Source organism: Procambarus clarkii, chromosome 40, assembly GCF_040958095.1.
Source record: "Procambarus clarkii isolate CNS0578487 chromosome 40, FALCON_Pclarkii_2.0, whole genome shotgun sequence".
NCBI lineage: Eukaryota > Metazoa > Arthropoda > Malacostraca > Decapoda > Cambaridae > Procambarus > Procambarus clarkii.
The window spans coordinates 16,315,400-16,332,968 of NC_091189.1; the positions used below are offsets into that span (position 1 = coordinate 16,315,400).

A 17,569-nucleotide genomic window follows, 5' to 3' on the forward strand; every position below is an offset into this window, starting at 1 on the left:
TAATATAATGATAAAAATATTTAATATTTCTTTTTTCTTTTTCATACAGATCCACGACCATTACTTACTGTACTGTACTTTTAGGTATGAGAAAGGAATATCTCAAGTTACACGTAACAACACACCATTAAGCAGAACAAGCACTACATGAAATGTTTATAGATAATGAACATTTATGTCATTTGCAGTGTGCTGTGGCCCAAAAATAGGTGCTAGATTTACTGTATGTACAACTTCCTTGTTCTTAAGATGAGCTCTCTAAACCAGCATACTGTATTTACAGTCACAGAAATGATATAATACTGTACTTTAATAATTTGTGTTTAATAAATAAAAAATATTAAAAACGTAAATAAACACCTCAACCAAATTAATAATAACCTACTTTCAATGAAGAGGAATAAGTAAATGGTAATTACTCCACAACCAATACCTTTACACAATCCATTATCCTGGGAGGATTGTGGATTGGAGGGTTTATCTTTACACTTTATCTCCCTAAAATCCCACTTTAATGCGACTGCTTCAGGAAGCCACCGATGGGACTCACAAGAAAGAGGCGTTTCATTGCATTCAATGCTGCATTATTAAAATGCAAATGGCAATTTTCAGGGAAAAGGTTAGCATCAAAATAAGAACCTATTTGCTAAGATATCAGTACACAGCATAGGGATCTTATGAGAACTACATATAATGGTTTTGCTCTAAAGCAAATGACCTTGGCTCATATTTCTTAGTCGCTGTTAAACGTGTTTTCTGACATATTGTACATAAGTAAGCATCCAATTACACACTAACAGACAGTTTTTTTCACTTGAAACATGAAATGAAGAATCTAAAATACTACTGTATTTAAATGTCTTGCCTACATCCAGATTTAACTGGAACTGCAAACTTCAGACATTGACTCAAGGAGCATTTTGATAAAAATAAAAGGAGAGAAAAATCACTGCCTAAGGTAAAACTGTGCAGCATGTTGAAATGTCGTTGTTTCCTGTATGATTCAGAGATCACTCTGAGACCTAACAACTTAATAATTTCTAATAACTATCCAGCCTGTACATAAAACATGAACCACAATATACACCAGCAAGGCCACTGAACATGTTTCATATATTAGTTATCATTTAAAAATGAATGCAATTGATTACAATTAATTCACACATCTCACATAATTAAATATAGTTACTGACAATAATATTAAGTAAATAAAAAACACAATTAGATAAATCATGAAAATCAAGATAGTTAATTAAGAAATGTTTTGCAGCTTCTCTTAAATAAGTTCAAATTAACAAAGGTCTGAGTAGGTAGACAGTTAGTTGACTCTAGCACTAGAAAAAGTACTTCCCTGAAAGAAGCAAATGGAGTTGTAAAGGAATGAAAAGAATGTCACAGGAACGTGGCTGATAATTAATAACCCAAACCCACATGTATGACAAAATAAAGACAACATTTCAGTCTGTCCAGGACAAACCAAAACGTCATCACTTATATTTTTCATATGCGTGGGTTGGATTTTCTGTAAAGGAATGTTTTCTTTTGTAATCTTGATCACAAAGAATAATATATTAAAAAGGCTACACAATATTCCTAAAGTCCTGAAAAAAATTATTAATATATTCAATTTGCCATATACTCTACTGCATTATAAATAGTGTTTACCAAATTCAGTTTATAAAGTTTTCAAACTCCATTTGGCATTATTTCTTTGAATTTGTATTTTTTTCCTTATCCTTGCCTATCCCATATGCATATAAGATAAAAACATAAGAATCAAGGAAATTGCAGAAGGCCTACTGGCCCATACATGGCAACTAATATTTATAACCACCCAAACATATTCATATACAGTGTATGTCTAACCTAAGCTTCAAACAATCAAGGGATCCTATGTCTATTAGGATCTACCTACAATCCTGGTAGTTTGTTCCACAAATCGAAAATCCTATTACCATACCAATATTTATCTAGGTCTTTCCTAAATCTATACTTATCTAATGTATATCCATTGTTCTGTGTTCTATTATGTGTTTATATATTTAGTACCTCATTTATGTTATGCCTATTCATCTATTTGTACACTTCTATCATGTCACCAATAATTATTTTGTTTTGTTTTGTTTTGTTTTCCTTTCTAGAGAATGTAAATTAAGACTTTTTCAATCTCTTCATATAAAGTACAGGTATAAGGTTTCTAATTTGCGGGATTAACTTCGTCATCCTACGCTGGACGCATTCAAGTGAATATATGTCCATTCTACAGTATGGCAATCAAAACTGAACTGCATGATCTAAATGAGGTTTAAAAAAAACAAGATATACCGGTAGCTGAAGAACAACACCAGGTGTTTCAATGCTAACTCTTCTAGAAATAAATCCTCATTTATGCCTATTTATGCCCTTTGCCCGAAACGCTGTGCGTATTAGTGCTTTAGGTATTGTATATACTTGCTCAATCTATAAATCCAACATTATGTGTGTAACTCTTCTGTGTATGTACTTTTACCCGAATAAACATTTGATTTGAAATCCCAGTGTCCTATTTGCCTTATTTCAAATATGAAATAAGGCGAATAAATATGATATTATATATGATAGCCTTATTTTAAACATTTATGCATTTATTTTTTACTTTAAATTATTATTAATCATTACCTCAGATCCCCTGATTAAAAATACTGAACAAGTTGGAGGATGTTGATCAGGACAATTTCTTCAAAAGGTTAGATGTAGCACAAACAAGAGGCAACAATTTCAAACACAAGCCTCAATGTAGGACAGAGAACAGGAGATGCTCTTTCATTCACAGGGTTATAAACCCATGGAACTGCCTACCCACTGAAGCCGTAAATGCCAAAACTGTGTTAAGTTTTAAAATCTACCTGGAAAAGATCATCAAGGCAAATGGGGGGACCTTCAATAAACCACTGGCTTCCTGTCCTCATCAAGGCCACGAGGGTTAGTAGCCCTCGGGTAAATCAGGTAAATCCCTTTCACAATTAGACTTTTGCAATCTCAACACCATCCAGCTGATATCCTGTAACTTTATCATCATTACCTAGTCTCATAAACTTACATTTGTCAGCATTAAACAGCATTTGCCAGTTTTTTTACCATTTCAAAACCCAGTCTAGATTGTCTTGAAGTGATTTTGAGTCAGCTTCCAAATTTATTTCCCTCCCAATTTTTGAATCGTCATCATTCTTGCTTATTCTATGTGTATATCTTCTTCTTCCTTTTCTATTCTCTATGCATATCTTTCTTCATCCAAGAATATAGCACAGAAGAAGATGGTAACTAAGGATATAGGAGAGGAAGATGGTGGGGGGACCAAGAATATAGCAGAAAAAGATAGAGACCAAAGATATAGCAGCGGTAGATGGGGACCATGGACATGATACAAGAATTGGGAGAGGGAAAGAGAGAGCACGAGGGTGATATAGATATCAACATGATGGACGACTAAAGAGTTGAGCAAGGACTGAAATTTTTTGGAAGAGATTCTGTACCTGCAACTTCAGTGTTTAATGGAATTGATAGATTGGATACAAATAAGTAAGTGTGATCAGATATTTTCTAAAATGATAGCTAAAAAATATAACAAAGAATAAATTATTTCTGGCATTCAAACAAATTTAAAAATCTTATAAGAGGATATTGGCATGCATTATGCATCAAAATAATTATCAGAAGATGCTATGCTTGGAAGGCTGTATAGTACCATCAGTGACACTAACGGTGCAATATCAAATGATTATGTACCGTCTGTGATGTTATATATGATAGCAAACATTCCTAGATATCATTCAGGATGCCAATACAAAAGTAAAAAGACAAAACAAGCAACATCAAAGGAATAAGATTCACGAGGGTTCTGGCGAGAGACACAAACCTGTGATGTCAAAGAAATTCAATTCCCTAAGGATTTTGTCAAGTTACAAATATCAAAGGAATCAGATTCACTGAGGATATTCCAGAGGGACATACGACTGTAATGTGATGTGTTGTGAAATATCTGTAATACTGTATAAGAGTGGCATAAGACTGAACTAAACAGTTTCTATTTAGTTATCAATAAAAACATGAATCAACCTTTATCTTTATACAATTACTGTATTAGTATGTACTGTAAAGAACTCAAAATTTATTATTATTATGATATAATTCAGGCACTATTAGTCATTTATTAACAAGATGTCTTTGCCAAAATGACTTGTAGGTTGACCATAAGCCTGTTGTTAAAATGAGCTCCATAATTTGCTAGTTTTGGCACTCGCTGATAATTGTAGCATTTAAATCTAAATCTATATAATACAGTATATATTTATAATGACTACATATTATGCTATTATTAAGGCTCTCTCTTATATAAATAATGTATTTTTGTGTAAGTTAACTTAACTATAAACAAACATTTGTGAATAACAATTTTGAATTTTAATCTGAATAATGACTTATCATTGCCTCTGATGATAATAAGGTGCAAATAAGAGCTTGCTACACCTTTCTCTCTACCTCCTGACACCTCTCCCAGACTTTTCTATCCCAAGATGCTCCACTACCTTTCCCATACACTGTTATCCCTTTTACATCTTATCATTTAAAGGTCCCTATTGTACAGTCGGGTTCCTTCTCGACACATAATCGAGAATTCCGGGTTCAAATCTTGGGCAGAATAGAAATGGTTGAGCACATTTTCTTTCACCTAATGCCTGTTAACCTAGCAGTGAGTAGGGACTGAGGAGTTAGTCAGCTTGTTGTGGGGTTTCATCCTGGATAGGGTCAGCAATTCAGCCTGGGGGAGGGGGACCTCGATAAAAAAGCCAAACGTGTATGAATACACACTGGCTTCCTGTCCCCCGACACAGTGAATTATTATTATACAACATTTTCTCTCTACTGTATATTTAGATGACAGGGTATGTATCTAAATAACTACACACTATGAATGTATACATTGAGCTATGCAGCATGAGTCCATATAACTATACAGTATGAATATATTCATACACCCACATAGTATGAATGAATCCATACAACCATGTAGTATGAATATATACCTGAATTTACCTGAGGGCCACCATCTCTCTAGTGGCCTCAACTGGAAAAGCTGGCAGCTTGTCAAAGATCCTCCCATTTTTCCTGATGATTTATCCAGCTGGATTTTGAACTGCATCAGTGTCCTGGCATACATACATGAAATAAAATGTTTCATGTCATATATAGCATACAGTACAGGTTTTAGACTACTGGATTCAGCTAACACTTGCTTTTGAGAATGCATCCCCAATGTTAAACAAGGTGTGCATATCTGCACATTTTTCTTGCTACTTGTATCAGACAAATTTATTATCTTATATCTTACAAAACCTGCTTTTGGTATACACACACATCCTTTTACATTCATATTACAGTCCCTTACACAAGCATACAACAGTGATCTAGTGTACTGAAGATCCCAATACAGGGTACACAATAATACTGAAATGTCAATGATCTAATGCCACATTTTCTAGGTAAACTTGAGTTCATTTGACTAGAAATTCTACTCAATGCAACTACTTCCTGTATGATTTGATAATTAAAACTAATGCCAGTAGTTTAGTAAATGTATGTCATATTCACCCAAGAAACTACAGTCACCACTAACATTTTCTTTAAGTTCCTCTTATAAAATTACTAAAACAAAGTGATCCAATAACAAAATTAAATACTGTATTATGTATAATAGTTAATTTTCTTGTATGTGTATGTTTTCCTTAAATTAAGTTTGCCTATCTTTAAAAAGTATCTGAATCTCACCAACTGTTTCTGGATCTTATGCACAACAAGTATTACCGTAGTTAACCATGTGATCCAAATTCAGTTAGCGAGTTAATTTGGGAAGCAAGATATTGATATTTGCATATTTGACAGAGCATATGAGAAAGAAAAATTTACAACAGCAACCTGTAATTATCAAAGCAAAGAGCTGGCCAGGAGAGCTACATAACACCGAGTTACAAAATGTTTAAGAGTTCCTACGAGTTCATATCATTCACTTGGATCATTGGAGATTCTAACTTAGGTATAAAAAGTATGAGATCAATATCCTGGCAACCAGACCATGGATGCTCAGTATGTTACTACCCACACTACTGTCAACTCCATCTTGAAGCTCTTAATTCGATCCAGAATGCCAACACAAGAGCAGAAAGACAAGACATGCAATAAAAGGATGCACAATTACTAAGGATTTTATCTACAGACAAATGACTCAAGAAATCTGGTGATGTAAAGCAAAATTTCAGATTTTCCTAAAAATTAGGACATTCTACAAGGAGGCGAGTTGCAAATTGATAAAAACTGCAATTCAAACATCCATGCAGAGATCACAGAATTGCTAACACCACATACTCTAAATTTCTAACCTACACTTGCAAAACACAAGTGATTCTATGTCTATTATGTTACCTGGTACTCTCTTCCACAAATTAACAACCCTTTTTCCAAATCAGTACTTACCTAGGTTTTTTCTATATCTAGACTGAATGAATTTATATCCACTGTTTCACGTTCTATTTTGTGTTCATATACTTAACACCTTATTAATATTCCCTTTGTTACACCTTTCAGTCAATTGTACACTTCATGTCACCCCCTAATTCTTCTTCATACCTACGTAAGCATTATGAGTTGCACAAACTATACTCGTACCACACTATACATTAAAGTGTGCACTTGCTCCTGGTAGTCAAGGTCAAGATGCACTAAGCGGCCTGGTACACCTCTATAAAGGCTTGGCTGGACCAACTCTTAGCTCAGGAAGCTACTGGTTGGTGGAGGGGCCACTCCCAGAAAGGTTAAAATATCAAAAGGCTTTATCAAGGCTATCTACTCCACAACTAAACTCATTTGCTATCAAAGACAAAGTAATTAAAAGAATTATTCATCCCTGCCAATTTACCATTTCAAGCAAAGGATATCCGAATTTACTGCTAAGTTACCTATTAAAAGGCAACTTTGTTTTCATTGACTATCTTATTTATAAGGTACTGCAAGAAATTTAATACACAGTATAGCAAGATCATTTTGCTACATGAAGGATTAATTAAATATAATACATAGTGTATGAAGGAATACATTTTGCTACATAAGCAGATTACCATAAAATAAAAGGTAAAACCTTTTCCTTAAGAAATAAAATGGCTACCCCATCACATGTAACACCATGAAAACTGTGTGATCAATGTACCATAATCCAGGCTGTTGCATCCTACATGAATAGCAATTTAAATAACCAGATTTAGAAGAATTTATCACTGAATGCTGTGCACTGTATTGGAGAAATTAACATCAAGTACAAGTTTTGGATACAAAATCTATTGTGTTATATATGTAAAGTAAGAGTAATAAAGTAAGAGCTCATATATGCCATCCAAGAGAGAGAAACAAAGCAAGAGATCAAGAATAATTATCAAGAATCATCATCTCAATTGATTCAAGTAATTATGGCTATATGGTGCCATTTAAGTTAAAGGTAAAGAGGAAAATACAATACTGTATTTGCATTATTCAGAATGCCAATATAAGAGCAAAGACAAACTCTAACTTACAAGAGATACAATTTACTAAGCAGAGTATCAAATGACATCTCATTTAAGGGAATCGACGAGAAACAAAATTTACGATCATCTTGAAAATGAGGGCATTCAATGAGGTGATGTGTAAGTGCGAGTAAAACAAGAGAATTTTGACAATAAGGGTCAGGATTCTTTCTATTAACATTCATGAGTTAACCTAGTATAGCCAATGTATAAGCAGAATAAGGAAGGTTCACATTTTCAGTTCTGATAACATTAAGTCCAATGGCAAATATCATGTTAGATAGTACATTACTTATAATCAGGCAATTCAAATGTTTATTAAATTATAAAAATATTAACATCTGCACAACTTGAAGCTTTCACAAATTTTCCCTCTTAGCTTGCTCCTCAGACAAATTTGGGCAAACGATTTTGATGTAACAATGAATTTACATTGATGACGTTGAACTAGTTACGCGAGCATGTTCTGCCCACTAGGTTATATAAAATTTTAGGATATTGATAATTAGTGAACACAAACTGGCTTTAGTTTTAAAGATTAATGCATGACAACTAAATCTCTGTGTTTATCACATCACAAATTACAGAAAGAACATACAGTAACAATTTAAAACTAAACCATCACAATATTAGTTAGGAAAAAGAAATACATTTTGAAAACAAAATTCTCTTCATTACAATAACAAGGGGTAAAATAAGAATAGAAAACAGTTCAATACACAATAAACATCACTACTGAAATGCATATTCATTATAAAATTAGGACATACGGCTTCTTGTGTCTGAGTTACGGTGCTCCATGCTCAGAGAAATGCTTCAGGAAACCTCAAAATAATTACAAACTTGCTATATATTACCATCAGCAGTGCATGTGATATGAAAATACACATAAGGGTTTTACAAAGAATGGAAAAAACTTAGCACCAGGTAACCAATATGATACATAACACCTATGAGACAGATGTCCACATAGTCTTACTGCATTGAAGATTTTCTAACAACAATATTTGGCAACTTTGTTTTCCATTGCTGGGGACAGGAAACCTGTACTTAGGCTTATCAATGTCCTCCTAAGCCAACTATTGACCTTTCCCAGGACACAGCCTACAACAGTGGCCTAACTAGCTGTGATGGGTCTCGGTAGCACAGTTGGGTTTGCTCTCGACTCCTAATTGGGAATCCTGTGTTTGAAGCTTGAGCAGGACAGAAATGGTTGTGCATGTTTCCTATCATCTAATGCCTATGTTCACCCAGCAGTAAATAGGCATCCGGGAATTAGTCAACTGTTGTGGGGGTTGCATCCTGGGGAGGGTCAGTAGTTTGACCTTGGGAGGGGGACCGCGATATAAACCTAATGTATATACATAGGCTGGCTGTCCCTGATAAAATTCATTATTTATTGTGATGAACAGAGGCAAAAGGTGAAAGGATATGTTAGTAAATTTGGATTCAACTTACCTAATTTATTTTCACAGTTTCGCTACCAATGGAAAATTAGGAATGAAAAAAATATATTTGTTAAATTTAGTTTCTTTATCAATTAGTAGCTGATTTTTTAACAAGCTTAAACTAATTATAAAATATCACTTAAGGAAACCAAGAAAGAGTCTACTTTTAAGGTTCATAAAATAATCAGTACCTTTGCCATTACCAATTTATTTTATTCACTTATAATGCCTAAAAATTCAAAGATACTAATCTCATTCACCCATCTCACAGATACCCAGCTCATAGACACCCATTTTACAGACATCTAGTTCACAGATACCCCATCCCACAGACCCCCAGCACACAGATGAACAGGTCCCCTTAACTAAGAGGGTGCATTTTTATGTTATGATAACCAGTGTTACAAATGCAACCTATTAAGTACTAGCTCATATATACTGTATAAAATAATATATATATATATACACAGTGGCACCTCGATTAACAAGTTTAATCCGTTCTGGCACCGAGCTCGTTATGTGGAAAACTTGTCTTAAGAAACAAATTTCCCCATTTAAAATAAAGGAAATAAATTTAATCCGTTCCACTCCCAAAAACATGCATACTTGTATGACATTTTATAATGTAAATATAATACTGCACATGTAATTATAAATGTTTTGTTGTACTGTTTTCATGTTTACTTTACCTTATGAAGAGTCGTTGCTGGCTTGAAGGAGACGATGGGGAGGTGGGAAGGAGGAGAGGGGTTATGGTGTGGAAGGAGAATCCATCTCTGAGTCAGGCGGGCTCTCTCCTCTTGGAAATTTCACCCCACTGGGACCGGGTTGTGGTTCACTATCACTGGCTCTTCTTTTCTCTACTTTTGCAAAGAACGTATCTATTGACAAGTGCTTTTGTCTTTGTTTTAGGATGTTCCTAAAACGAGACAGCAAATTGTCATTAAACATGTTCACACACCGGGTTGTCACTGCTTTATCAGGGTGATGCTTTTCCAAGAATGCGGTCACCTTTTCAAACAATCCCAACACTTCCCTGATCTCACTGGAAGAGGCAGCATCCTCGCTTACCTCCTTTCCCCCTTACTAATGGTCCAAATTGTTGATGAGGACCTGCCATATTTCCTTGTGAGATCAGTCATACAGACACCATGCTCATGCTTTGCTACAATTTCCTTCTTCAAATCCACAGTAATTGTGTCTTTCTTCCTCTTGACAACACTATCTTTAGCAAGCAGCTTCTTTGGCGACATTGTGCGTTACAAATTGTAGTCACAAAACCACAAAAAAAAAGAGAAAAGCGAAAATAAATGCAGAGGGATGCTTGTCGTGCGCGATACAACAACAACACTGGCGTCGTAGGGGTCCGAGAATTTACGAGAACCCGCGAGACGCTGGGAAGCACCATGTGGTTTTGCTCGTTAATAGAGGTGAAGCTCGTCAATAGAGAAATTTGCTGCGAGTGGCTCGCTCGTTACTTTAAATGCTCGTAGACAGAGACACTCGTTAATCGAGGTGCCACTGTATGTATATATTGTATGTATGTATATTTTTTACACACACACACACACACACACACATTCCTGTTTTCTATGCCTTGGACTCAATAGGTTACATGGGTTGCTTTGATTCTGGCTAAGATATTTGTATGTTTCTGGTTAAGCTAAAAGATTGGGTTTTTTACCGAGTGGCAAATCAAGAGAATGGGCTGCACAGGATATCCAGCTCATAGATACCCATTACCATTTCACAATACCCATCTCACAGATACCCACTTACAGATATCCACATCACATATACCCAGATCACATATATCTGTCTCATGGATATCAATCCTACTGATAATCAGATCCGAGATATCCTTCTCACAGATACCCAGCTCATAGACAGCCATTCTCTCCTTCCTGTTTAACTATTATAGGTCTGTGTAAAATATTTATTATAAAGAATATATATTTAAAGTGTACGTTATCTTAGTAAATAAGCAGCTAACCAAGAAAAATGCATTGTGGAACAACACAACTTTCTCTACGATATGACCTATCTTATCTGATGGCTATGAAAGTGCTAAGCCAGTATAACTATATAGTATAGCCCATGGAAGGTATATTAGAACAGGATAGGAACTGAGATATGAGGATATGACAAGAGCTGGGATATGAGCACAGGATAGGTGCTGGGATATGAGGATGGAGTGAAGCAATGTACCCAACAACTTGGAAGATTGGGGATTGAACACCAATTCTGCATAAAGCGAAGGCATTGTTCTAACCGACCAATCCAAGTGGATGAGTTATCTGGTGCAAGACCTAATTATTATGGTATTATTATCATTATCATTAAAAATAAAAATATACGGCTTTAATGTTCTTAATGAAGTAGCAATATCTTTGGTGCATTAAGTTTACCACTGACTTTGCGAAGATTAATAAGGGATTATTCAACTCTTGACTCTACCATTGGTATAAGACATGGATTAACACATTAACAATATATAAAGCTAGATGCACAACATATAATATTCCTGATAAAACATTTTAATTAACAGTTCACAGTTACAACACATGTACAGTATTTAATTTCAGTGTATACACCATATACACCAGCTTATAAAAGCAGTATAGCAGGCACTTAATATACAAAAAACCAGCATTGAATGTAATGAAATGCCATTTTCTAGGTGAGCCCCGGAGGCTCCCTGGAGCTTATCGGGCTAATGTACTTTATATTAGACCAGGACATTAGCTATGGAGTTCAGACCTACCAGGGACCAGTGCCAGAACCTGGCCCCTTCAAAGAGGTTTCAGGGAGCAATGGCCCTGGAAAACCCCCTTATGGTTGGGGTTTTTCCTTATCTGCCATCGACCGGGGTTAGGCACCCAGAAAGGTAGGTATAACAAAACAAACCCCACATGGTAAGAAACTTAAACAAAAAACCGAACAGAGAGGTAGAAACTCCCTACAATCCCAAGGAAACAAGCAAAATCACACTTTACTGCCACGCCGCTCGTCTGTGCAGCCCTCCCCTTCCCAAGAGGGGGAGGTGGGCCCCCAGACCTCACGGCGCTGGCTGCCTAGCACCAGTTCGGAAGCTAAGCTTCAATGAAAAAAAAATAAAAAAAAACTCGACTGGTGGGAGGGAGGGTTGCCAGGGAGCCTCCAGGGCTCACCCAGAAAATGGAGTTTCATTATATTCAACGCTGGTTTTCTGTGGGGAGCTCCTACGGCACCCTGGAGCTACATACCCAAAGAGAAGGAAAAAAGGGACTTACCCGGGAGGCGGCCGCCACAAACTCCCCAACACGAAGTCGAGACAACTGTCTGCAACCTGCGACCCAAAGCAACACAAGAACGCCCAGGAGCAGGCACATTCACCAAATAATGGGCGGCCAGGACCCTGTTCAATCTCTAAAATCCACGCACCCGAATATGAGCCCAAGACATGTTACCGAACACGGCAGCCAAAGCTGCAAACTTCCGAACGTCATGGGCGTGAGGATAGACCACATGCTGGCTAGACTTAATAACCCTGTGGACAACCTGGGAGGCCCGAGCCCTGGAACAGGGAACGAGGGAAACCGGATCAACCTAAAGCACATCCCCAGCCGAGGCGCGCACATCATGTGTTGTGTCTGGTTGCGACTTCGCAACCAGACACAACACATGATGCACTCCCGGCCGAACCAATCAAGCATCAATAACCCAAGCGCCCCTCCGGAAACAGCTGTCTCGTTCTTCGCCAGAGCAGAGAAGGTCGAACCAGCCCCATACTGGACTGGTCCAACCTGCCGAAACAGGCGGAGTCGCGGGAAACGTCCCGGGTTCGAGCAAACAGCACTGGAAACCTAGGCTGGGCTGGCCACCAAGGGGCCATCACAAGGACTACTCTCCCTGGGAAGGTCTCCGACCATGCCAGAACCCGAAGCAACAGCTGGACTGGGGGAAAGAGGTACAGGTAACCCCAACTCTACCAGTCCTGCAAAAAGGCATCCACCGTGAACGCTTCGCAGTCGGGGAAGGGCGTCACATAGACTGGGAGACGCCGAGACCACGCCGATGTGAAGAGGTCCACGTCTGGAAGTGTGTACGTCTGGCAGATCCAACGAAACGAGTCGTCGTCGACCGTCCATTCCGTGGACAGGGGAACGAAGTGAGACAGGCTGTCCGCCAGGACGTTGGACACTCCCCAGATATGAACCGCACGGAGAGCCAAACCTCGAGAATCCAGCAGACGAACCATTCAAAGGGACCAGTCCCAAAGAGACACGGACCAAAGAGAACCTCCGCAGTTCTGGCAATGAACCACTAAAGAACAGTCCAAATGGAGTTGGATGGTCGAACCCTAAGCAACCCGAACCCTCCGAAGTGAAATCCAAACCGCCTCTAACTCCCACACAGTACTGCGAGCCCAACGGAAGGATGGACCCCACCGCCTCTGGCCATCCTGGTGAGCACTGGTCAAAAAGCCTCAGCCTAGGGATGACGCAAGCATGAACACATCGAGCAAGGGTTCGGGTAGGCGCCAAGGCACTGAACCCCGAAAATCCCGAAGAGGAAGCCGGCAACGCAAGGCCCCCGGAGTGCGAACCCAGCGATTGCAAGAGAAGCTGAAGGGGTGTCCCTGAAGGAATCAGAACAGACGCCGAAGCCAAACCTGACCCAGTGGGTAGACCAGCACAGCGAAGTTCAATCTCCCGCACAACTGCTGAAGCAACCGCCAGTGACCCAGGACTCCCCCCCCAACCCCAGAAACAGCCAAAAGCAGGACCATAGCTTCAGCAATGCCTCCAGAGGAAGAGACATGGAAGCGGTCCGAGAGTCCCAAACAAGACCCAGCCAGGTTCGAACCTGGGATAGAACCAGATGGGACTTCCTCCAGTTCACCAGGAACCTGAACCCAGCGAGCTGGGAAAGAACCACACCCCTGACAAGCAGACAGCGGACCGACTAGGAGCCCACACCAGTCAGTCATCGAGGTAGGCCAGGACCCGAACCCCTAGCAGATGCAGACGGGTCACCACGACCCGAGTAAGACGCATGAATACACGAAGTGCCAGATTGAAGCCAAAAGGAAGGCAACGAAAGTGGTAAGACTGATGCCTTACCACGAAACCTAACCAGTCCCTGGATCCCAGATGAATAGGAACATGGCAATATGCGTCCTTGAGGTCCAGGGACACCCGGCTCCAAAAAAAGCTGGAACTAAGACAGAGTGGTCATCCGAAAGGAGGGGCAAAGAATCCAGAGGTTCAGACAGCACAAGTCCATGTTGAACCTCAGATCTGCACAGTCCTGTTTTGGCACCGGAAACGGGGGAAACCCACCTGAGGGACGGGATCGTTTCAACCACACCCAAGTGCACCCACTCCAAGATGACCTGACGAAGCGCAGGGGAAGACGCCTGCCCCACCAGCCCCCCCCCCCCCCCAAAAGGGGGGAGGAACCACCCAATACCACCACAGGCCAGATGACACGACAGAAAATGCCAATGAATCATGGGACCAAGCATGAGCAAACAGAGCGAGCATCCCCCCCAGCAGAGTTCAGGGGAAAGGCAGAGTCCAGAGGAAAGACTGAAAAGAAGGGGGGCCTGCTGGTGGGACCCAGAAGCTTCAACAAGAGGAACTGGCTCGAATGCCTCTGTCCGCAACCCAAATGGGGCAGCCCCCGAAGCTGCCGACTCCGAAACCCTCAAACGTTTTGGAGCTGGAAGCAGGGGAAAGGTACAGGATGAATAACAACAGGGAAAGGACCCAGGAGCGCAGACTGAACCAAAGTTGAAGCGACTAACGCCCATAGATCCGGGTCCCTATCACCAAAACGGGGCAGCTGTGGGGCATCCAGGTGGGAAACCAACCTAGCACATTGCAGCAGCTTAAACCAATCATGCAATGCGGATGTTGCCTGTACCCTAACAGAAATGTCATCAGAATAGTACTGGAGAACGAGCAGAGAACATGACTTGCAAGGCTCCTGGTCAAAGGTATTGTTGACCCAACAGGTAGTATGACAGAGGCAACTGTCACCCTGAGACAAGGGTACACAGCAATCTTCGAACCCGCACGAGGTGGGCTGGAACTCAGAAGACGCATCCATAGGTCCGTCAAGCCCCGACAGGGTTTTCCAGGACCCGTAGGCTGACTGTTATGGGAAGCCTGGGCAAGGTGTTGCTAACCAGTTTAAGACCTAAAACTAACAAGGGGAAGATCAAAACGCCCAAACCCCTGCAATGTGTACAATCACAGGGGCCCGGCAGCAGGCCACCAAAATATTATAAGTGGAACAATAGCTACACCAGGCAGACCCCCAACCAGGCATGCAATACAAAACAAAAACCCGACAAAAAGCACAACGTCCCCAGAGGAAACAGGAACTGGCCGCTGTGTAGGTAGGCAGGCTGCACAACATCTTGACGCCCCAACCAGCACGATCCCACTCCCTATCCATGGCCAAACAAGGTCCACGAAACCCCAACTGGCTCCCAAGGGCGGGGTAAATCCCGAGCAGCAAAATCCCATACAGAAATGGTTTTTCCCGAATGCACCAGGTAAGGGAACCCTAACATGCAAAGGCAGTACTCACAGGGCCCCTAAGGAAGGAAGCCCCTAAGTGCATGCAGCCCTGACACTAATGAGAAACACCTGGCCATCACACAACAACAACACAGCAGAGGGCGCCACGAAGGCAAAACATTGCCTTGGATATTGAGACCAGAGAAAACGTCCGCCCCGGACCACATTAGCTAACGAACTAGAGTGCTGGGTAGCCAGCACGGGAAGGAAAGGGCTGTGCAGATGAACGTCGTGTCAGTGGAGTGTGACAATTGCTCGTTTGCTTGTTTCACTGGGACTGGAGGGAGTTCTGCATCTGTTTGCTTTTTCTTTGTACTTTTCTTACCATGTGGTTTTTTTTGTTATGCCTACCTTTCTGGGTGCCTAACCCCAGTCGATGGCAGATAAGGAAAAAAACCCCAACCACAGAGGGGGGGGGTCCAGGGTCATTGCTCCCTGCAACCTCTCTGAGGGGGCCAGGTTCCGGCTTGTGATCCCCGGTAGGTCGAACTCCATAGACTAATGCCCTGGTCTAACATATCACACATTAGTCCGATAGCTCCAGGGAGCCGAAGGGGCTCCCCACAAAAAGAAGTAACTTTTTTATACAACTGTGAATTTTTTTTTGCAGTCTATCTTTTTGTTATTTACTTATGTAGTAAATGGCATAGCTACATAAAGTCTTGTGACTGAAAAAATAATATATTTAAAGAAGCAAGAAGGAAATGCTTCTTGTAAGATCCTATCATGCATTCTCCAAACAGAAGAATATGCATGGCTAAACAGACACTACCTAAAAATTGATAAAGTAATAACAACTATTTCTAGGACATGTATTGACATTAACCATTTCTTTGACTCCTATAGGCAAAGTAATGGTATCAAAACAAACAACAAATTTAGAGGTAATTGGATAGCTTGCAATCAGTCCCTATCATTGTATACATACACCCACCTGCTATCAGTCCCTACCACTAAGTATACACATCCACCAACTATCAGTCCGTACTACTGTATACACACAATCACCTATCAGTCCCTACTACTGTATTACTACTATCATTCCCTACTACTGTACTACTACTATCATTCCCTACTACTGTATACACACACAACAACCTACTATCAGTCTTTACCACTATAGACACACACAACCACCTGTTATCAGTCCCTATCACATTATACACACACTCACCTGCTATCAGTCCCTACCACAGTAGGGGCCACCTGCGATCAGTCCCTACCACAATATACACACAACCACCTGTTATCAGTCCCTATCACATTATACACACACTCACCTGCTATCAGTCCCTACCACAGTAGGGGCCACCTGCGATCAGTCCCTACCACAATATACACACAACCACCTGCTACCAGTCCCTACCACAGTATACACAACACCACCTGCTACCAGTCCCTACCACAGTATACACAACACCACCTGCTACCAGTCCCTACCACAGTATACACAACACCACCTGCTACCAGTCCATACCACAGTATACACAACACCACCTGCTACCAGTCCCTACCACAGTATACACACCACCACCTGCTATCAGTCCCTTCCACAGTATACACACAACCACCTGCTATCAGTCTCTTCAACAGTACACACAACCACCTGCTATCAGTCCCTTCCACAGTATACACACAACCACCTGCTATCAGTCCCTTCCACAGTATACACACAACCACCTGCTATCAGTCCCTTCCACAGTATACACACAACCACCTGCTTATGTGCAGATCATCAAATCTTGACTGTAATACACAAAATGAATGTACCCTACACTAGACTGTGAGCAGCAGCATTTAAATGCCTGGTTGAACAGACCATTAAACAAGAGGTATGGACAGAGTCCTCAACGTGGGGACATTGAACCTCGGAACCACTTCAAGGTACTACAGACAATATACAGTATTAACAATAAAGGAAACATACTTCTGAATAACTGAATCTGTCAATGTGAGCTCT

At 40.3% G+C, this 17,569-nt stretch overlaps 1 protein-coding gene across 1 annotated transcript in view; it reads right to left on the reverse strand.

The window, feature by feature from the left end:
* The window catches only part of Ric (Ras-related protein interacting with calmodulin), a 42,763-nt gene continuing 25,194 nt past the window's right edge, over positions 1-17,569 (reverse strand). Inside the window, exon 5 of the mRNA XM_045741899.2 lies at positions 1-17,569. This exon is cut by the window's right edge and continues 11,844 nt beyond it. The gene's annotated coding sequence lies outside the window, so the exon portion shown is untranslated.